This window comes from Papaver somniferum, chromosome 8, assembly GCF_003573695.1.
Source record: "Papaver somniferum cultivar HN1 chromosome 8, ASM357369v1, whole genome shotgun sequence".
NCBI lineage: Eukaryota > Viridiplantae > Streptophyta > Magnoliopsida > Ranunculales > Papaveraceae > Papaver > Papaver somniferum.
The window spans coordinates 8,337,681-8,345,723 of NC_039365.1; the positions used below are offsets into that span (position 1 = coordinate 8,337,681).

At 37.6% G+C, this 8,043-nt stretch overlaps 1 pseudogene; it reads right to left on the bottom strand.

The window, feature by feature from the left end:
- Positions 1-435: 435 nt before the first annotated feature.
- LOC113304481 lies at positions 436-6,108 on the bottom strand (annotated as a pseudogene).
- Positions 6,109-8,043: the final 1,935 nt, after the last annotated feature.

An 8,043-nucleotide genomic window follows, 5' to 3' on the forward strand; every position in this document is an offset into this window, starting at 1 on the left:
GCTCTAAATTCCATTCAGCTGGCAGCCAAGTATCCTTAAAAATCTGGATGTTTTTCCCGTCGCCGGTAGCCCAACAACAACCTTGTTTCATATCCACTCTGCAACTCAGCATAGCAGAAGCCCATGTGGAGGAACATCCGTCATGGTTTTTACAGTTCCAGAAAGTCTGTCCTAAGATATTTTGCTTTCATTAATCTGCCTCATATGCTGTTAGGATCACCCAGGAATCTCCAAATAATTTGCCAGCTTGATTAGCAAGTTCCTCCTCCAATCAGCAAGTTTGGTTTCACGAAAGGAAATCGCACTGGTTTTAAAAGTTCATATCCAAGATACTTATCGCTTACATGCTGACACCAAGGATATTAGCAATGTCCATTTTTCTAGTACTAGGGACACCCTTACCCAAATAAATGTCAGATTTGCTGAGATGAGAGATTTTACATAGTTCATGAATTTGAATCGTCCGAACATTATATACACTTTCTCTGAGTTTTCCTCAAGTTTTCTTATCACGGGAAAGCATTGACGTGCTAACAACAAAACAAACATATAAGTTGTCACTATCCCTGAGATATGAAGTTGCATTTCAACCAAATCGCTTTTTGAACAAGCTGTGTCGCTTTGTCGGGTCGGCTTAATACTTTTAAGATGCCCCTGTCCAGGATACTTCCCCTTGCTGCACACAAGTTAAGAAAAGGAATAACAAGTGCGTAACTATATAGCCAGGAAAAAAAAACGTATAGCCAGGGAAAAAAAACGTATATAAAAAAATGGGAGCTATACTAAAGAGAAAAAGAGAGCTGTATTACGTGAATTCCATGTAAGCCATGCCATCAGCACCAGACATGTGACTCATAGATCTCATAGTGCGACGTGCTTTTATAAGCGCAATATCATCTGTATCCTCATCTAATTGCTCCAAACCAATCATATCATCACCTGCATTTAGTACCTGCGCATGACACCCCAGAAAAACATCTTAAAACTCTTACTATTCACCCAACAAACAAGAAAGAGAAACTGAAGTGTTGCATAGGAACGCAAGCAAACCAACTTCACCTTGCCAAGAAGTTGTAGTTGATCGTCGCGGGTGTGATAGCTTAGATCTGATCCGGAATCCGCTGGTGGTAAACTTGTGATGATTTGACAATATTTCAAAGTCCACCGTTACACACACGACTAACAAAGTTGAAAGGAACTACAATGCACTCCTAAACACAACTAGGTACATGTTTTTGTGTGTGTGCTCAGACATCACAGAATTATCTCAAGTACTAAGAATAAAATTCAGATAACAGTTGAGAAGAATTGCTAAAAACTGCACCTTAAAGCTGTAACCTTGATCGATCAAAAACTGTTGCCTCTTAGTAGAATAGTACATCTCCTGCACAAGCAGCAACCCTTTAATAAGCTTAGGCATTTTCAGAAATCAAGATTATATTCATTCAGACATTCATAAAATTTTATTAGCACAGAAGGTCCAAACAAATAAATGGGAGAATTAAAATAGTTTGACATACAACTGAGAGCTAGTACTATGAGCTACCTGTGTATCAGTAGATACTAGGGAATAGAAAAAGGCATTGTACTCCTCTTTGCCTCCAGCCATTCGATCTTGATGTTTACCCTGTCAAGAAAACGTTGAAACTGGTAAATTGAGTGTCCAATCCAGCATAATCACAAACTAACACAGGAGCTCATAAACATGATGCTTGTGAAGTTGCAGGATGAGACACATGCTTATTGTGCTTCTATTGTTCTATTTGTTCGCATGCAGATCCACATGATTTACACCGTACCACCATTTTATAGGTCCTAGTTCAAGAAATGCGGGTTTCTTCTAACGAGTGACTGAAACCTAACTTGTTATAGATCTCATATCAAGTCCAAAACAGTGAAAGAGGTCATAAATGCTGGCCCCATTAAGATGGGTGTACATGGAAGTTACAAACCTTTGCTCTCAGAATACGACCCAAACGTTGGGCTTCCTGACGTCGCGAACCAGCATGGGATGAGATCTGGATAATCACATTGGCCTCAGGGATATCTATTGAGTTATCACCAACCTATAAAACAAATGACATGGTCAAGATTCAAAGTTACATGCGTCTGCTAGCAAAAACATGAAGAATTTGAATTTTGAACGTAAACAACGATATCAAGACCAAAAGCTTATACCTTCGAAAGGAAAACAGTATTAACATCTGGACTGTTCTTAAAAGCGTGAAGAATTCTTGTTCTCTCCTGGTGGCTAAGAAAACAAATTGTCCATCAGGTCTGTAAACTTAGTAAGACGAGAAAACCCTGACAAGTAGATTTTTAGGCATGTATTAATAATTAACCTGGTGGCACCATAAATCATAGGTTTCCGAAGCTTCATGGCATACTCGGTAAGCGCAAAAAGATTATCAGCAAAAACAATAATCTTATCACCACGCTGCTGTTCGTGAAACCGAATCAGGAACTCACACGCACGGAATTTGTTTGGATTCATCACGTAGAGAGCCTGAAGATTAATGAAAAATGAGTTGCACAAAAAAAAAATCAGTAAAAACAGCCACTGACTGATGAAAGAGGTAACCCCTAAACTCGTATGGTGGGAAACGCTGAAATCATTCAGGCAGTAGAATTAACAACTAAATGCACCAAAATAAATTGTGGATGTAGAAAACATCTGATCTTATGAATCTCAGTGACAGAGTATAGTTGGAAAGTACTAACAGGACCTGTTTTTTCTTGGAATTTTCTTTCCTCAAATACTCAGCAAAGAACTCCTTTGTCATCGGGCACCATACTTCAGCACACTGGACATTTGCAATAAACCCTCCTTTTACCAAGTCCAACCAGTTGGCTTCATATAATTTTGGACCAATAAGGAAATTTAAATCTGTAATACGATCATCTTCTCTCAATACAGAATAGCACGGAATGTGTTGCTGCAATACAGAATAGCACAAAATACCTTGTGTGAGAACGGTAAAACCAATAAATGGCTTTGGTAATACATATGCTAAAACAAACACCCACCAGTGAGTCCAAGCTTGCAATGTGATTTTGTTATACTGATGACTTTACGAAACATATGCGCAGGAACCACATGCACCTACAGATCCAAAATTGCAGAAAATAAATGTGAAGGAACTGAGACATGAGAAAATCTGATAAACTTGACATTCACCATTGAAAAATAAGAGATTACCTCGTCCATGAGAAGTAATCCCCACTCTCTATTCCTTATCTCTTCAATAATTTTCTCAGATTCTTCGGATCGCTTACCACCAAATGCCACCATGTTATATGTGGTCACAACAACCCCAGCATTACCACGGAACCTTTCCTTGCTATCAGATGTGAATCGACATATTTGATCTTCTCTAATAGTAGACCACAAGCTGAATTGAAATGCCCACTGATCAACAGAAACAGCGTTTGTTGCAAGACAAAGGCAACTCTTGCGTATTCGGCAAGCTGCAGAAACTCCGACTAATGACTTTCCTGCTCCACAAGGGAGAACAATAATGCCTGATCTGGCTCTACCTGAAATTTGTTGCTTTTAAAATTTAATCAAGGTGAAATCAATTATTCCATAACTGTTTTTTCCATTTCAAACAAGAACCTGATTCAAATACAGTACATCATACATTTACTTAAATGGTGCAAGACGTTTTGATAAAAACCAGAAGTTTATGACAATTTCACGGACCCTCAAGAAGTGATTAATGCATAGCTAATAAGATTTTATCATCTAATAGATGCCTCACCATTTCCAAACATTTTACTAAGACTCTTTTCCTGGTAAGGCCGTGGTTGTGCTTGAGGCTTTAGTTCCATGTTCAGGTCAGCATTAACCTGCACTCCCAAAGTAGCATTTAACTTAAGCAAGCAGATGGTGCGATACAGTGTAAAACTGTTCATATAAGCAAAACTCTTATCTATCAAGGTATAAGAGTAGCAAATTTCACAATTCAGTTGTTAAGACTAGTTCCATCTATATCTATATATCAATATATCTAGGTCAACCAGGTCACTCTTCAAGCTCCATCAGATTCGAAGATTTAGCCTCTAAATGAGAAGATATTGTAAGGCATAGGTGATTTTACTGCTATTTTGAGTAACATGTCCTGACATTAAATTCTATCCTACGCTTGGATGCTCTGGGTGATAAGCCTCTCGATTTATTGTAATTCTTTCATTCATTTATATTTATAGAATTATATCAATCTATTGATCAGTAAAAAAAATATAACTATCTGTCTATACGAATACACACTATTTGGGAACCCTTGAGGCTGATGTGTCGGCACCAAATAACTCACAAGATTTCTTAAAAGTTAGAATGCGAATGCTGAATGCCACTAGTAACACATTTATAAAGTGACCCTCTGAAAATGGGTTAACGGTTGACCTAATGTGAATCCTCTATCGTCAATGGATGTTCCAGATAAACACAAAAAGATGCACCTCTACAAACATGAAACCTCGAACCTCTTTATTTACAAGATACACATGAAGAGATGTATCTTTACCAATGGTATCTAAACAGCTTCTAACTAAAGAATTACAGCATGTCTTTGTTAAAGAAAGCCTTACCGTATCGTTTCTGAAGTCGTACTCCTCCAACATAGGGTAATTTAAAGCATTCGGCAAGCAACGTTGCTTCACATTTTCCACCTGTTAGAGGCAAACGAATCAAGTTTCTTGTGCTATAAAGAGACGAAAGTTATCTATTTTGCCCCAAGTAACCATTCCTTTGGGCACCAGAACAATTCTCACCTGGGCAGGATCGACTTCAAAGGCATGTGTTTCTTTTTCTTCAGCTGCTGCCAATTCAATTCCATTCAGCAACTCATCATGAGTACCTTCTACCTCTCCTATGGCTTTGCTAATCGTGAAAGAATCAGTCCCAGCTGAACCCTAAAAAGAAAAAATGAGCCAACAGAGAAAAGAATAGGGAAGTTAGCATCTTGGCAGCAATGTGACGTGACAATCACTCTTTATGATAAAGGAAAACCAACCACATGGCTCTCACCATTTCAGTTTAAATAGAGTAATAATCGAAAATATTCAACTAAATGAACAAACCTCAGAAGAAAGCCTTGCTCTAGAAATGACCTCATCCCGCAGCAACGTCTTCAACACCTATAGACAAACGAACATACAAACCCCCTCTGATATCAATTGCCGTCACAATAAGTAACAAAATAAATCTTATTCGACAAAGCACTTGCCTCCGGAAACGGAGATTCAACGAAATACCGGTTCTTCTTAAGCACAAGCTTCACTTTCCCATAATTAGAAGTAGAAGCATATATAAAATCAATCATTTCCTTTGGTAACTTCGTTTTCGACAACTTATTCAGCACACTAATGATAGTTTCAGTCTCAAGACCAACTGATACCGCAGCATATAACGAATGTGGTGTCAAATTATACTCGTGCATCGACTCCGGTCTACAAAACCACACAAAGATCCAATTCTAATCAAACCCCACACATCAAACCCTTCTTCACTAATCAAATTCATACTCAAAAACACAAATTTACCTACAAACCGGCTCAGCAATTGCAATAAGGAAATCATAAGCTTGTTTATACAGTGATGAGAATGTCTCAAGAAAGATTCTACCATCAGCACAAGCCCATAATGGACGGTTCAAATGATCTGGTTTTAGTTCTAGTTTTGTGAAATCCATCTTTTTACCTTCTCTATCACCTTCAGAAACAAATACATCAAATCAAATTTTTCACTACCCAAATCAAATAAGCACAAAAAACACCAAAATTAAAATCCATTACCATCTCGATTATTATCATCATCGAATTCTTCTCCGTAATAAGCACTCTCATCATCTACGTTCTCGGTTATCTTCGCAGAGGAGGAGGATGATTTGTGTTTCTTACTAGGCCGATGGTGCTTTTCACCTGAAAAAAAAACCCAAAGTATATGAAATTAGATTCAATAATAGCGTTTTAGAGTGGGATTAAAGAGAGTGATTTAGTTCTAAGTTTCTAACCATGTCCACCAGCCATTTTTGTATGAGGTTTCTTTTTGTCTTTGAGATTTGCTTTGGGGGAAGAAGAAGGCGGAGGAGGTTCAGATGAATTGGATCGGTGTTTAGAATGAACCGACTTGAAATATTTATACAGGTGTTTTCTTACTTTTACATCCTTCACATGTGACAAAATCTGCAATACCCCTTGACAAATGCACCCCTTTGCAAAAGACCCCACCTCCCATATAATGTCTAGTCAAGGCAGTTCCTATGGACTCAACGAATTATCGATTTGTTCATTTTGTTCTCATCATGGATTAGAAAAAAAGAGAATAACCGCTGCGCAAACGAGAATATTTAACGGTTTGTCCACTGCGGTACTTGAGGAGCCGATTTGTTCAATTTGTTCTCATCATGGATTAGAAAAAAGAGAATAACGGCTGAGCAAACGAGAATATTTAATGGTTTGTCCACTGCGGTACTTGAGGAGCCGCGCATCTCTTTTTAAACTGTAATATTTAATGGTTTGCCCATTGTGGTCCTTGAGGAGCCGCGCATCTCTTTTTAAACCGCGTCGGTCATCTGTTGACTGCGTGGTTCAAGTAAATCTTTGGTCAGTTGTTGATAATCCGCGCAGCTCTAAAAGCATTAGAGATGGTTGAAAATCGAGCGAAATTAAGAAAAAATTGATTGGATGAAAGATTGTTGTGATTTTAGGAGGAGAAAATCGAGTAATATATATTGGGGGAAAAGCAGTCATTCTTGTGACAGTTACAAAAATAGTCGTTGGCGGCTTCAGGAAATCCGTCAGTGGTTGAAGCAAACACCTTCAGCGGCATGTATGACACCGCACGGATCTTTTGAAACCATGTGTCTCATCTTCGTCCGCCAACACCCCTTAATCATAGTGGAACATCCACTTTGCCTATCCACGAGGCTTAAAACAAAAAATTATGGTGATTGCCATAAACACTGTCCTTAGTGGTATGGTTTATCGTACCGGGTATTGTATCGGTCCTTACGAATATGATACAGTGGTATTGGTGATACTGACCAATACGGGACAATACTAAGGATTTAGATTTGATTAATTAAGGTAGTGTCGCCCTCTATCGTATGGAGTTACATAAATGAGATTTTTAAACACAGTTTTAAGTACAGTTAATGAAGATGATTGATCCATTGAATTCGAAAAGTAGTGTAACCCAAATAAATTATAAAGTTAGTAATAATTGAGAATACTTTTATTTCCCCACCGGTCATAAAAGTTACGTAAAAAAATACCAAAGTTCGAGTTAACTTTTTCAAAATTTGGATATATGGTTAATGATTGACTTTGCTCCTGTAGTTGATATCCCATTTACAGAGAATATGTTGAGGAACTAGATATCCTAAAACTAGAAGATGGTTTTGCACTCAAATTTCTCCAAAGTGTATTGAAAATACACAAATGCCAAAATGTTAATAATGTAGGAAATTTTGTTATTTCCAGTTAGTTCATGTCCCACAATAAAAAAAAAAATCCAATTGGTATAAGAATTTGAGCATGACTTAGCATTTAGTACCGGGCGGTATCCGTTTGTATCGAAGATATGGATAGATACGACACATATATGATTTGTATCAAGAGATACGTACCAGATACCCTAGATACAGATAAATAGGGGATCTTGGATCATCAAAAACAGATACAACAAACCAAGGCTGGTAGTGATGACCTCCGACAGCAAATGGAGCTCGGACGTTTTTTCCAACGAGTATATTGTTTTTACAAAGTGGTTTAAGATTCAGGTCAAGCATCTTATTGAAAATGAGAGGGTACCTAGTACACCATACTTTTTTTGTTCGTAGACTATACAGACAAATTCCTTAGACAATATCGAAAATCAATATCCAGTCTGAATTCCAACAAGATGATGTTTGGTAATATTTTTTAGGATATGAATTCAACAAAAGAAATCATGTTAGGTTCAAAATAAACTGAACTAAAATTATTTAGGTTGATTATTAAACAGATAAACAATATAATGAGGGGGGGGGGGGGGAAAAA